Here is a 15,037-nt window from a genome sequence, read left to right as displayed (position 1 = left end):
GAAATATACGTTAATCTGAGTTTTACATTTTGTTATAACGGCGGTTATCAACAAATGATGATTCTAATGGCAAATTTATTTCCATTCAAGTAAATAAATTAAGAAATTAGATACCTATAACTAATTTTATTGCCTCATTTATTACAAAATAAGTTTTTTTCTGTATTTTGTTTTGTCTCCGCCCAATTTAGGTTTCGAATGGACGAAAGCTACGATATCATTTAATTTTGACAATCTTTTTTTATATAGCCTGAAGTGATTTTATTATTTATTTCAGTGTAATACATTCACAACACAAGTTTGGCTAAATAATGTTAAACTTTTGTAGCAGTGACACCAGTTAACTGTTGTTTGCCACAACCGTAATAAATTATTTTGTGCACTATATATTGTGTACTATATATTGTACTAACAAAATACTAGGCAGGAAAATAATAACGCGGTAGTTTAGATACGGAAATAAAATCATTTCGCTGGTTAGTACAACCTCATCCGAAAAAAAAAGCATTTATTTCAAAAATCAAGATTATATAATTAAAAATATGTCACTCTTGTAATATTAATATTGATTATTTAAAAATGTTGCATGGTTATTAATCGTTTCACAAAGCTTAAATATTTAAATTTTTCAAAAATTCGTACTTTTTATTCTGCAGTTTTAAATGCAAAATCTGCCACTCCTCTTCCCGGAACTTACCTAACACAATCTTTACTTCTCTACCTGCAGATTGTTATCCCTATTTCAAGTAATGCTAATTTTCTAGAGAAGGTTCTCCATTAAGAACATTTAATGGTTTTTTGAATAACACCTATCCCGAAGAACGCCGTTAAGTATTTTTAATGTGGCTAACGTAACTTACCCAAACATTTACACCAATATACAGTATTTTAAATGAATATTGTATACAACCAATCATTCAAATAATTGAACAGTGTTCGAAATTAAATTACCTTATCCCTCCAGCCATTCACACGATTAAACAATGTTTTAAATTAAGCTAACAAAACTTAACCAACCATCCAAATGACTTAAAAGTATTTTAAAAGTAGCTAACGTAATACAAAATACAAAACCAATGGTAAAATACTGGTAATCTACCTCAATTATCTCAACAACTATTAGCATAATCATCACACATAATTAAAGAATCTCAAAAAACATTTATAAGAATTTTATGTAAATATTTTCATAAGTGCTTAAACTATGAAAAATTGCCAAAATAAATAGCCAAACAATAAAGCACGAATATCAAAAATTTGAATTTATATTTCGCCGTTTTTTGTTAGTTCTATCAACATAACATGACATCAATTAATAATATAATTAAATGAAAATATTTGGTTTGCGTTTACAACCGAAAATTTGGGACACGTTACAATTGTTCCGAAGTTAATGCAAGTTATTTTAATAACGCAAGTAAGCGTATCAGATATATTAATTCATGTAACAATATGAGCTAAATTTATTTTCTAAATGAAACGTATAAACATTAATACTAATAGTTCAGTTTATAATAAACTTGCATCTGTATGTATCCTACATAAAAATTTGTGACAAGGTTATAATTCAGAAATTCATTAAAAAATAAAACACTTATTGAAATGCTGTGCCTTTGTTTAAATAAACTTTACTCAGCTGTCAAAGTTGAGGCCTACACAAACAAAAAAATCATTTTCTCAAGATCAGTTGCTATAAAAACTTATTTTGACCATTCATATAACCCTACCTCCCTTACTTCGTGCAATAATCTTTGCTAAAATTAGTCTTTGTTTGCACAATAACACTCAGTTCTGACACGTTATAGTTTTAAAAGAGATGGTTATTTATTATTTAATTCATTTTTGTTGTTTTAGTGTTATTTGGGTAACTATATTACACACAGTCTAGCAGTTTGTCAATTCATATCATCAAACTACCATTCAAACCCGCGCTCGTCGGCAGTATCACCAACGAAAAGTATGCGCGCAGAACGTGAAAATATTCGTCCGCGGATCGGGCAGGCCTGTACACTTAGGCCATTCGATTTTTCGCAGTAATCACTCGACAGTGCACCAACTCATACGCCTCACTGAAGAGATAACAAGCGCCTTCAACGTAAAAGATTATGTAGTTGCGACGTTTTTAGACGTAGAAAAATCCTTCGACAGAGTTTATCACGCGGGGCTAATCTATACAAACTATATCAAACTAATTTCCTGGTCTGCTATACCAAGCTAGTCGCGTCCTACCTAGAAGACAGAACGTTTACAGTATCAACTTAAAGAACTATGTCTGACATCAAACAAATAAGAGCAGGCGTACCACAGGGCAGTATTCTAGGCCCTGTTCTATTTAACATATATAGCCTTCTAGAGATTTGCCACGCCCCGAACACCGCCTAGTGAAGTTAGGCTGCTATGTGCTATGCAAACGACACGTTTCTGTATAGCAGATCATACACACTTCACCTAGCCACTACCAGACTGCATTAGCTTAGATTAAATTAGGCTAGGAAAAAAACGGATGCATTAGCTGTGTGCTAGCAATGGTGTACGACCTGGCTTAGCAAAGTGAACACAACGATGTCCGAAGCTATTGTGTTTACTCGCGGAAATCTTCCACCTGTAGAACACAGGCCATAAATACGTTTGTTTGGCGAACAAATCCCACACAAGGACGTCGTAAAATATCTAGGCATCCACATGGACAGGAAGCTTCTCTGGCACCATCATATAGATGCCTAGAGAATTCAAACTGAGGTTAGACTAAGCTCACTATATCCAGTAATGAGCAGGCGATGTGGAGGCACAGTAACGAACGGTTTACTGTGCTCTACAAAACACTGATTCACCCTATTATTACGTACGCAGCCCCAGTCTGGGCAACCACTGCGAAAACACATTTATTAAAGCTGCAGCGAATTCAGAATAAATGTATTCGAATAGCTACAGACGCTCCAATGTATTACCCTACAGAAGCCTTGCATTGTGAAACGGACACGGAAACTTTGCAAGACTTTTACATTCTAACCCCAGAAACATTTTACGATAAATGCGTAAATAGTTAAAACCCACATGTTTTATCGCTCGGAAATTTTGATCCGGACGTAAGACAAAAATATAAGCGGCCGAAATCGCTCCTTGCCCACCGGCCGCCATAGTCGCGCGTGATTGGCCGCGCAGACTGCCGGCCAATGCGCGCGGAGCGAAAAAGCACAGTTCTTGCAATCCTAAGCTGGCAGCTCATAGTATTAAGTATTATTAAGTATAATATGGTTCTAATTGACATACAACGCCCAACACCGACGCAGCCCTCCCTGTAGGTCCTTCCGTGTAGGCGAAAAATACTGTCGTGTTTCGGCCCAGCAGGGCTCGAATTATCGTCTGATTTTCCACTTTTTTGGTCTCCTGAGACCTTGAATGGCGAAGCGCCCAAGAATAATCCCATACACATGTACACATTCATACTGATATTTCTAGTTTAAGAATGTGTGCTGGCTGGCATCATGGCGGGAACACGGACCAAACAGTCCAAGCTCACCACCTTCGCTTAGTAGTGCTTTTTTACTCTGTCCAACTCTTCTTCCAGAACAACCCTTCTGTTCCCGTAACCAACCTGCTTGTTAATTAATACATTAATTTTGCATCCAGCATGAATGAGCCCAGGGTTTTCCCTCTGTCAATAGAGGCTTCACCTGGGCCCACCTTATCTAGTGTTAGTCTAGAGTAGTCAGTGAGGGGAGTTTGTCATGGCACTAATGGTGGCCATGGCTGACCAATTCCCTCCTAGCACATGATGCATGCGACCTCTCCTGCATGGCTAACCCCTGCATGATTAGAGCGTATAGGCTTCGGCCTGAGACGGACCTAGGTCTCTCCCTAACCCAGACCCTCCCAAATACATTTTGTTTTAGTTAGGTTAAGAAAAAAAAGGAAACGCACAAAGCATCTAAGTAATCCATAAAACTTATTTTACTCTTAGCAGTATTTATACTTATTTCACTTAAAAATTTTAATTTTGCCATCACATGTATTCACCAAAATAAAGAAAATAATTATTTCCTCATTAATGGAGCACTATGATCCAATTGTATCTGTAGGAGACTTTAGGGATAATACTTTAGAAAAACAATGAAACTACATATTTTGATTATCATGTATGAATAAAATGTTAGGTATCTGTTACATAACAACACTGATTGACAGCATTTTGACTCATACTCTAGCTCCTATTTTTAGAGTTAAAAGTTATTTTATCTAATTATCGTTAGCTTTAATTGCAATAGCAAAGTTAAGTCTTCGAATAGGCAGCAATAGAAGTTTTCCCGTTTTCAAATAGAATAACAGTGAAGTATCGCAATGGCAGAAAATGTTTTATACACCTGAACCGCGTCCTTAAGGATGGCACCTTGCGCTACGACTCTCGTCTTACCAGCAACAAAGCGTGTTGCATGTTTTGTTCTCACCACGTGGAACAATACCAAGTTGTCATAAATAAGAGCACAACGCTTTGGTAGTGCAACGTTTTACACGCAACTTTTTGTCAAATTTGTATTATTATAATATTCTCGTTCCTTTCCCATTATCGACTTGAAAAATCGGCTTCCACTGATCTTCTCAGGGCCGACGATACAACAGCGACTTCCGCCGAATTGTCCGCGAGTTGGTATTCACTATATTCCCAACAAAGAGCTCCTGTATTGGAAACCTCCAGGGCGTGACTGACTGCCTCTACGCCCTCCCCGCAGGCACACAGCCCGGGCGGGCGCCCCGGCTCCAGAGTGCCTGCAGCTGTCGCCCCCGGTTCTTGTTGCGAGGCGAGCACCCCGAGTCGTCCACGAAACAAAGCTTTCAATCTGTGAAAAATTTGCCCAAAGCTGAATTTTTGCACAGTGGTAGAGCCTACTATGCTTAATAACATACCGAAAGTTTACTGCTGTAGACCTTGTACGTATCACCGAAAACGTGCAGTTAAGTCCTAGATGGCAGCGACTTACAGCAGTTCATTAAAATGATTCGCGTATACGCAGTTATTAACGTAGACTCTCCGTAAAAGCATCCAAATAATCTAGAAACACCATTTTACACATTTATGTTAAAACATTTTCAAAATGTTAATACTAAAGGTACGATATTAATCGATGAAGTAATAAGAAGTGTCTTTTATTCACAACGAAAGAATTAAAAACACGATTAACATAAAGATATATGGTCCGCCGTAATAATCACTTTTACAAACGTTGTTGCATATTTTTAAAGCTTTAAAATGGTATATTGGTTAATTCTCTGACTCAATTGACCGGGCCTCTGAAAGGTTCCGAGCGTCGTAGTGTGTATCCTACCGTGTGGGTACTTAAGTCGCTCGGGTTGGAACAAATTTTGGTCTTAGGAAACAAAGTTTTTTAACATATGGAAAATTACATAAAACCTGAAATGTTGTACAGCAGCAGTATCAATATTTCTTAGTAACATATCAAAAGTTTACCGCTGCAAACCCTGTGCGTTGTACCAAAATCGTGCAGTTAAGGCCTAAGTTACAATTTCTTGCATTGACCCACAAAAATAAATTTTGTAAATGCAATTTCTATAGTATAATCTCATAATTAAGCCCAAAATGTTCTAGGAACTTAACTTCAATTGTTAAAAACAAACACATTTATAAAGATTAAATATATTTTCATTAAATAGGTAGTAGATTTCATTTCACTCCTTCTTTGTATCAATACAAAATAGTGATAATTCAATAAAATTGATTCAATTTTATTCATAAAAGTATGCAATCATTTCATCAATATTTTGTTATGACGTCACGTTAAACTATCGTCCATAAACCGACTTTACAGACAACCAATTTTTTTTTTAATTTAAGAAAATAAAAATACAATTACATAAACATGAAAGGCCCCACGTAAAATTCATTTAAACCAACGACGTTGCATATTTTTTAAGCTTTAACAAATGGTATATTGCTTAAGAGTGTGACTCCATTGATCTGCCCGCTGGCGCTGAAGCGTTCCGAGCGGCGTAATGTGTAGGCCTATTCTACTGCGGGAGGTGCTGAAGTCACTTGGGCTGCGGTGAATTTAGCTCTTAGGAAACTAACACTTTTAATATAAAAAAAACATAAACGCTGAATTTATTTAGTAGAGTTAGAATCAACGTTCTGTAGTAACATATCAACAGTTTATCGCCCCATACCTTGTGCATCACTCAGAAAACTAGCGGTTATGTCCTAAATCTTAGCTCCTTGTTGCGCTCTACAAATATGAATTCTACAAACGTTTTTATTATTGTATCTTCTCAGTTATCAAATAAAATTAGTTTTCAAAATCTTTTATACTTTTGAAAGTTTAGAAGTGTGTGTGTATATATATATATATATATATATATATATATATATATATATATATTAATTCCTGCGATTTTGTAAAAAAAAAACATTTCGCAAAATTTTGTTGATACAACTTTCTTATTTTGCATTATATTTTTTACAAAATCGCAGGAATTAATATATATATATAATGCAAAATAAGAAAGTTGTATCAACAAAATTTTGCGAAATGTTTTTTTTTACAAAATCGCAGGAATTAATATATATATATATATATAAACTACAGGAACTTGAAAGTCTTTTAAATTAAGTTTCTTGATATTTATTAGTTTTTAAATGGTATATATTTAGTTGTCTACAATAACCTATTGGGTCGCTAGAGCCGTTAGAGCGTCGCAATGTGTACTGCTCTAGGCTTCATGCTAAAGTCGTTTGTGTTGGAGTGTTTTAGTCACAGGCAACAAAGATATTAAAAATAAAGATAAAAATCGCTAGTAAATTCCTCCAATTAACTAATGTAAGTAGATGCAAAAGTTTATTTGATTTTATTACAATACATCAGAATGAAAATATTTACCTAAGATAAAAACCACAAACCTTTATGGGCGCTATGAAAACTGTAAATGTTTTGTTTCTAATAGACCATGAAGCCTGGATAAAAAATAGATTACGTTACTGAAGTAATAGAATAAGACAATAACTATCATATATTTATTTGTTGATTAGTATTGGTATTAATTTTAAATTCTTTACTTAGTTTTTCTAATCTGGTTTTTCAGTCTTTACTAAAGCATTTTTTTTTAAGTTTACGAACTGAAAACATGCTCTCAAATATTGATATTGTGCCTCATCTCCAATGTGACGTCATGCGTCCGATGCCTAGAGTTATTACTTTAAAGTTCATTAGTGTTTCGATTTTCCCATTTCAAACAGATTTAGTCAAATAAAAAATAAAAGCTTAAATCGTTCTTTATGAGAAGGAAAGCTTTCCCAATTTTTTTTAGATATTTGTATACATAATTGTTAAACTTGGTATTTTTGGGTGTTCCTGTTGACAAGTTCTAACAAAATTGTTTATTGCAACTTTATGGAGCCATCATAACTTAAGAAAAAATATTAGATTATTGTCTTATTTGCGATAATTTAACTGATTTTTTGTTAAATCGAATAAACGTAACATATCTGCAGCAATCCCTAAACTAAATCTTCGGAACTTTGAAACATGGCCATGAAGGTCGCGTGCAACGCTCGTCGCGCCGGCTTGCTGCGACCAAAGCACCGCCGCAGGACGGCACACACGCCGACCCTTGTTTTGTATGTAAATCATACTTTTATGTCAATGAATGTTTAAAAAAAAAACATAATCAATAACGTTATCGACTTTGTTTCAACTTTTTATTCAACATTGAATTTTTTTTTAACGTGATCGTGTTGAATAGTGTTTCTGGATTATTTTTATGCACTTACAGAGAGTCTACGTTATTAACTGCGTAAACGGGAATCATTTTAATGGACTGCTGTAAGACTCTAACTTCTAGGACTTAACTGCACGTTTTCGGTGATACGCATAAGGTCTACAACGGTAAACTTCAGGTATGTTATTAAGCATAGTCAACTCTAACAATTGGCAGAAATTCAGCTATGGACAAATTTTTCACAGATTTGTGATTCTTTTTATATTTCCTAGACAAGGGCCTGGGCAGGGCGACACACCCCGCGCATGCCGTGAGTAAACGCTACGGTTCCCGCATCAACTCCCCTTCGGTGAACTGCCCGCCTCAGGTGATTCCCAAAGGACGCAGGGCACTCCCGGCCGTCAGCACGCGCGAGCGGAGCTAGCGAATGTACGCCCGACGACAAAAAGGCTATAGGGATGTTAGCTTCCCGGGTGTAGCCAAGTCGGGTGACTATAAGTTTATAGATGAGTTGACACTTTTATAGCCTGAGCGTCTTAGCAGAAAGGAAACCTTTCTTTATACTTTGAAAGGTCGGGTCCTTGCGCTCGTCATAAACCCTTGGAGCAGCTCCACAACACGTCCTCTTCCGATGGCAGCGCAGATTGAAAATTTTCCACCCCTTGCAGTATTAGTAAGACATATCAAAAACTTATATACAATAATTAAGTATGCAATAAATAATAAAATCTATAATAGTGGTTCAAATATAATGAAATAAATAAAAATATCAACATATTTGTCGGGTGAAGCTATTGCCTGCAAGGAAAACAGGGCGTAAGAACTTGTTGAGGACCGTCGGCATTAAAAGTGTCGGCCCAGTAAAAAATTATGATATGAATGTTTTGTTAAGAAAGATTTCAGCATTTATTTGATACATGGCTGATGTTCGACCAATACTTGCTATCAGTCCTAGACTCGTTATCATATAATGCCAGTTTTTGAAATATGTACCTTGTTAGACCTTAAATATATATAAAAATACTTTTAAGAATACTAATTTAATAAGTTAAATAACAAGCCTTACACATTTAGTTTAGGATCCCGTAGTTGGAATTTTTTATTTCAGTTTCTGAACGGAGAAATAAAATGGTTTTTTCAGGTCCTGTAATGGGCGAGTGAAGCTATTGCCTGCAAGTAAAACTGGGCGCGCGATCTTGTTGCTGTCCGTCGGCATTAAAACTGTCGGCCCAGACAAAAATTCTGAACAGTATATTTTGTTAAGTAAGGTGACAGCTTTCATTTGGTATATGGCTGATGTTCGGCCAATACTTGGTATGAGTACTGGAGTAGTTTTAATATAATGCAAGTTTTTGAAATATGTACCTTTTTTGACCTTAAATAATTTTAATAATACTATTAACAAATACTTAGTTTTTAAATTAAATACAAAGCGCCATATCTTGCGTTTAGGGTTTGTAGGTGGATTTTTATATTTCAGTTTAAAACAGAGAAATAAAATGGTTTTTTCAGGTCCTGTAATAAGCGCGTGAAGCTATTGCCTGCAAGTAAAACTGGGCGCGCGATCTTGTTGCTGTCCGTCGGCATTAAAAGTGTCGGCCCAGACAAAAATTCTGAACAGTATATTATGTTAAGTAGGGTGACAGCTTTCAGTTGGTATATGGCTGATGTTCGGCCAATACATGGTATGAGTCCTGGAGTCGTTGTAATATAATGCCATTTTCTGAAATATGAACTTTGTTTGACCTTAAATAATTTAAAAAGATGTTTTTAAATTACAAATTTTTTAGGTTAAATAAAAAGCCTTATATCTTGTGTTTAGGACCTCGTTGTTGAATTTTCATATTTCACTTTTTAACGGAGAAGTAAAATGGTTTTTTCAAGGCCTGTAATGGGCGGGTGAAGCTATTGCCTGCAAGTGAAACTGGGCGCGCGATCTTGTTGCTGTCCGTCGGCATTAAAAGTGTCGGCCCAGAAAAAAATTCTGAACAGTATATTTTGTTAAGTAAGGTGACAACTTTCATTTGGTATATGGCTGATGTTCAGCCAATACTTGGTATGAGTCCATGAGTCGTTTTAATATAATGCAAGTTTTTGAAATATGTACTTTGATTTACCTTAAATAACTTTAAATAATGTTTTTAAAAATACAAATTTTTTAGTTTAAATAAAAAGCCTCACATCTTGTGTTTAGGACCTCGTTGTTGGATTTTCATTTTTCACATTTTAACAGAGAAGTAAAATGGTTTTTTCAAGGCCTGTAATGGGCGGGTGAAGCTATTGCCTGCAAGTAAAACAGTGCGCGCGATCTTGTTGCTGTCCGTCGGCATTAAAAGTGTCGGCCCAGACAAAAATTCTGAACAGTATATTTTGTTAAGTAAGGTGACAGCTTTCAGTTGGTATATGGCTGATGTTCGGCCAATACATGGAATGAGTCCTGGAGTCGTTATAATATAATGCCATTTTCTGAAATATGAACTTTGTTTGACCTTAAATAATTTTAAAAAATGTTTTTAAATTACAAATTTTTTAGGTTAAATAAAAAGCCTTATATCTTGTGTTTTGGACCTCGTTGTTGAATTTTCATATTTCACTTTTTAACGGAGAAGTAAAATGGTTTTTTCAAGGCCTGTAATGGGCGGGTGAAGCTATTGCCTGCAAGTGAAACTGGGCGCGCGATCTTGTTGCTGTCCGTCGGCATTAAAAGTGTCGGCCCAGACAAAAATTCTGAACAGTATATTTTGTTAAGTAAGGTGACAGCTTTCATTTGGTATATGGCTGATGTTCGGCCAATACTTGGTATGAGTCCTGGAGTCGTTTTAATATAATGCAAGTTTTTGAAATATGTACTTTGTTTTACCTTAAATAACTTTAAATAATGTTTTTAAAAATACAAATTTTTTAGTTTAAATAAAAAGCCTCACATCTTGTGTTTAGGACCTCGTTGTTGGATTTTCATTTTTCACATTTTAACAGAGAAGTAAAATGGTTTTTTCAAGGCCTGTAATGGGCGGGTGAAGCTATTGCCTGCAAGTAAAACTGGGCGCGCGATCTTGTTGCTGTCCGTCGGCATTAAAAGTGTCGGCCCAGACAAAAATTCTGAACAGTATATTTTGTTAAGTAAGGTGACAGCTGATATGGCTGATATATGGTATATGGCTGATGTTCGGCCAATACATGGAATGAGTCCTGGAGTCGTTATAATATAATGCCATTTTCTGAAATATGAACTTTGTTTGACCTTAAATAATTTTAAAAAATGTTTTTAAATTACAAATTTTTTAGGTTAAATAAAAAGCCTTATATCTTGTGTTTTGGACCTCGTTGTTGAATTTTCATATTTCACTTTTTAACGGAGAAGTAAAATGGTTTTTTCAAGGCCTGTAATGGGCGGGTGAAGCTATTGCCTGCAAGTGAAACTGGGCGCGCGATCTTGTTGCTGTCCGTCGGCATTAAAAGTGTCGGCCCAGACAAAAATTCTGAACAGTATATTTTGTTAAGTAAGGTGACAGCTTTCATTTGGTATATGGCTGATGTTCGGCCAATACTTGGTATGAGTCCTGGAGTCGTTTTAATATAATGCAAGTTTTTGAAATATGTACTTTGTTTTACCTTAAATAACTTTAAATAATGTTTTTAAAAATACAAATTTTTTAGTTTAAATAAAAAGCCTCACATCTTGTGTTTAGGACCTCGTTGTTGGATTTTCATTTTTCACATTTTAACAGAGAAGTAAAATGGTTTTTTCAAGGCCTGTAATGGGCGGGTGAAGCTATTGCCTGCAAGTAAAACTGGGCGCGCGATCTTGTTGCTGTCCGTCGGCATTAAAAGTGTCGGCCCAGACAAAAATTCTGAACAGTATATTTTGTTAAGTAAGGTGACATCTTTCAGTTGGTATATGGCTGATGTTCGGCCAATACATGGTATGAGTCCTGGAGTCGTTATAATATAATGCCATTTTCTGAAATATGAACTTTGTTTGACCTTAAATAATTTTAAAAAATGTTTTTAAATTACAAATTTTTTAGTTTAAATAAAAAGCCTTATATCTTGTGCTTAGGACCTCGTTGTTGAATTTTCATATTTCACTTTTTAACGGAGAAGTAAAATGGTTTTTTCAAGGCCTGTAATGGGCGGGTGAAGCTATTGCCTGCAAGTGAAACTGGGCGCGCGATCTTGATGCTGTCCGTCGGCATTAAAAGTGTCGGCCCAGACTAAAATTCTGATGAGTATATTTTGTTAAGTAAGGTGACAGCTTTCATTTGGTACATGGCTGATGTTCGGCCAATACATGGTGTGAGTCCTGGAGACGTTTATATATAAAGAAATTTGTAAAATATATGGGCTGTGTTTATCTTGATATTTCAACAATTTAATTTTTTTATTGTTTAAAACTTTTTTTGTTAATATTATGGTACATATATGTTGTTATGTTGTATATTTAATACATTTTTCTTTCTTTTATATGCTTTTATTTTCGTTAAATTATGTTAAAAAAGTGATGTTTTCAGCGTGTGTAGTAGAATTCCCTCCCATACAGTATGGCGCCATGTTTTGCTGTTGCTGTCCAGCGCATTTACTTGACTACGGTGGGATAGGCCAGCCATGGCAGCGATTGGCGCCATGACTAACTCCCCTCACTCTTAAATCTAGACTATAACTAAAGATAGGTTGGGCCCAGGTAAAACCTGCATAGACACAGGGAAAACCCTGGGCACATTCATGCGGGATGCAAATTGGCATGCATTACGTGTAGGAATTTACAGGAGACAGAGGATGGTCTGGATGAAGTGTTGGACAGAGTAGAAAAGAGTCTACCATGCGGGGGTTGGGCACTTGGACTCGTGGTCCGCTTTTCCAGTTGTCCAGTACTGGATTTAGTGACCAGGGATGCAAGCGCCCCTGGTGGTGAGTGGTTGCACTGACCACTCACTCCGCCGCCAGTCAGCACTAAGGTTCACCCGCTTAGATCGACATGCCCGAACAGTTCCGAAGTACGTTTCTCGATCGGGTAACTTCGGTAATAGAAAAGCGCGGGCTATAGCTACAGCTTTTGCACGTGAACAATGACATCGTTTTTTGAGCTAGCAAGAGATAAATTGCAAAATTGTACCAAAAGTGATAAAGATAACACCTTTCCGGGATATGTAGACAGTGAAACCGGTTATAACAATTTATTTGATGCCTTAAAAAGTGCAGGTTACTCGTTCTCAGAAGTAGTGCAGCACAGGAGCAATTCAAAATATTAGATTTAATTTTCTATAGAAGATGAAGCAGGCAACATTAAAATGTTTATCTTGCTTGGTTCAAATCCTCAACCCTTATATCTGTCAATGAAGGAAATGAATTGAGCTTTCAGCTTGGTGACCTCTAGATCATTACAAAAAAATGAAGGGCTATAAAATGCTAATGATATGACAGAATGTATGGGTGAAGTAACGTAAGAACTCTGAGAAAACCAACTAACCACTGCAATGTTTGCTATGTTCCCCACTATCAAAAGATCCATTAATGACCCTGCTGAGAATCAAACCCAGATCATTTTGGTGACAGAAAAGTGAGCACTTAAACACAGAGACCTAATGTTTGCCTCTAAAGACGACATTTATAAGACCACAAACCAAATGCTTTTTACCTTTTCCCCCATTAATTTAATTACCTTACCTTTACAGATCATGAGCAGCAGGTAATGAATAGTATACTGAATGAAGTCTTTGAAATTAAGTATGGGCTTCTTATGTGTAGGAATGTTTGCAATTTTTGAAACAGCCCTTTTCGGAATTTTATTATTCTACTACTGTTAAAAGTCTCTTTTCTACAAATTTGCTTTGTTCTCTGTTACTAATTATTATTAATGTAGGGCATCCTCCATTCATTGCATATCTTTAGTGAACATATTATATTTTATTATATTTTTATTCCCCTCGCTGGTTCTGTATGTTCAACTACAGTTGATTCATTTGTGTGGTAATATTTTTAATTATTTGTTTATTTATTTCCATAGTTTTCCATGGCAAACAATGCAAAACTTCAATGGCGTTTATCCAAAAATTAGAAGTTGCCGTCGTCCGGGGTCTCGGGCTCGAGTCCCGGTGTGGCTCCTAGTGGGAAAAGGCGGTTCTTGATCTGTGTTGTCCGGGTGGGCGCCAGACTAGCTCGTTTCTAGTCGTGAATTTGGGGTCGTGGATGTATGTGCCCCTGCGTGGCCCACTAGGGCCGGCGGCGGTGTTGCGTGAGATGATTTTAAATAAGAGACGTGGAGTTGAGGTGGCGGTGTCGTACCTTTTATTCAGAGGAGCGAGTCGTACACAATACAACACTCTACAGAGGTCCCCGGGGGGGTTTTTACTTGTTATTCCGTGGCGCCGTATTGTTTGTGTTCCGCGTTACGTGGCCTCGGATGCTGTTATGTCTCAGACGTCTCACTGGGTACGCAGGTAACGTAATTTCGTAACACAAAGGCGGGACACAAAATACACTGAATTAAGGGGGCACGCACAGGTTACGTGGCACTCGTTACTCGGGTAACGTAAGTTAGCAATACACAATACGGGATACAAAAATACACTGAATTAAGGGGGTGCGCACAAGTTCCGTGGCACTCGTTACTCGGGTAACGTAAGTTAGCAATACACAATACGGGATACAAAAATACACTGGATTAAGGGGGCGCGCACAAGTTACGTGGCACGCGTTACTCGGGTAACGTAAGTTAGCAGTACAAAATACGGGATACAAAATACACTGAATTAAGGGGGCGGTCGATTGGAGACGGCCAATCCCGTATGCAAATGTCTCGGCGCGGGTGTTGTGCCCACTGTGGTGAAACACGCACCGCAATTAAGTTTGTCCAAGTTCCCTTGCGGGTTTGTGGTCAGCGCCGTGCGCGTGACCTTAAATAAAGTTTTGTACGTTGCGGGAGACGGCCCGTGCCGTATGCTGAAGAGCAGCCCCGCTGACCAAGTGTGGTGCGGGGTGTCTTTAAGTTGATGCGGCCGGATTAGGTCCTGGACCGAAAAAGGGACCGGGTACTCACGGAGAGGTTAAGTAATAAAAGGGGTTTTGTTAATTAGTGACTATATTTACCGGACGTTACTTTCAATGCAGACAAAGGATGTTGCCTCTCCGTGGGACGTAGGTCCGCCCCGGTCCGTGAGCTGCGCTGAACTGCCGAACTGGCATGGCGTCCGAGGGAGGCTCGGCTTCTCTCGCGCCAGGCGTGACCTCATTACGCTAGACTCCAAACGGGTGTGTCTGGAAGAGATTTTATTGTCGCTAAAATCCTAATTTAATGTTTCAGGAGGAATGGGTA

The sequence above is a fragment of the Bacillus rossius genome, chromosome 1 (assembly GCF_032445375.1).
Source record: "Bacillus rossius redtenbacheri isolate Brsri chromosome 1, Brsri_v3, whole genome shotgun sequence".
NCBI lineage: Eukaryota > Metazoa > Arthropoda > Insecta > Phasmatodea > Bacillidae > Bacillus > Bacillus rossius.
The sequence above is the reverse complement of the archived record's forward strand: the minus strand, read 5'-3'. Positions refer to the sequence as shown.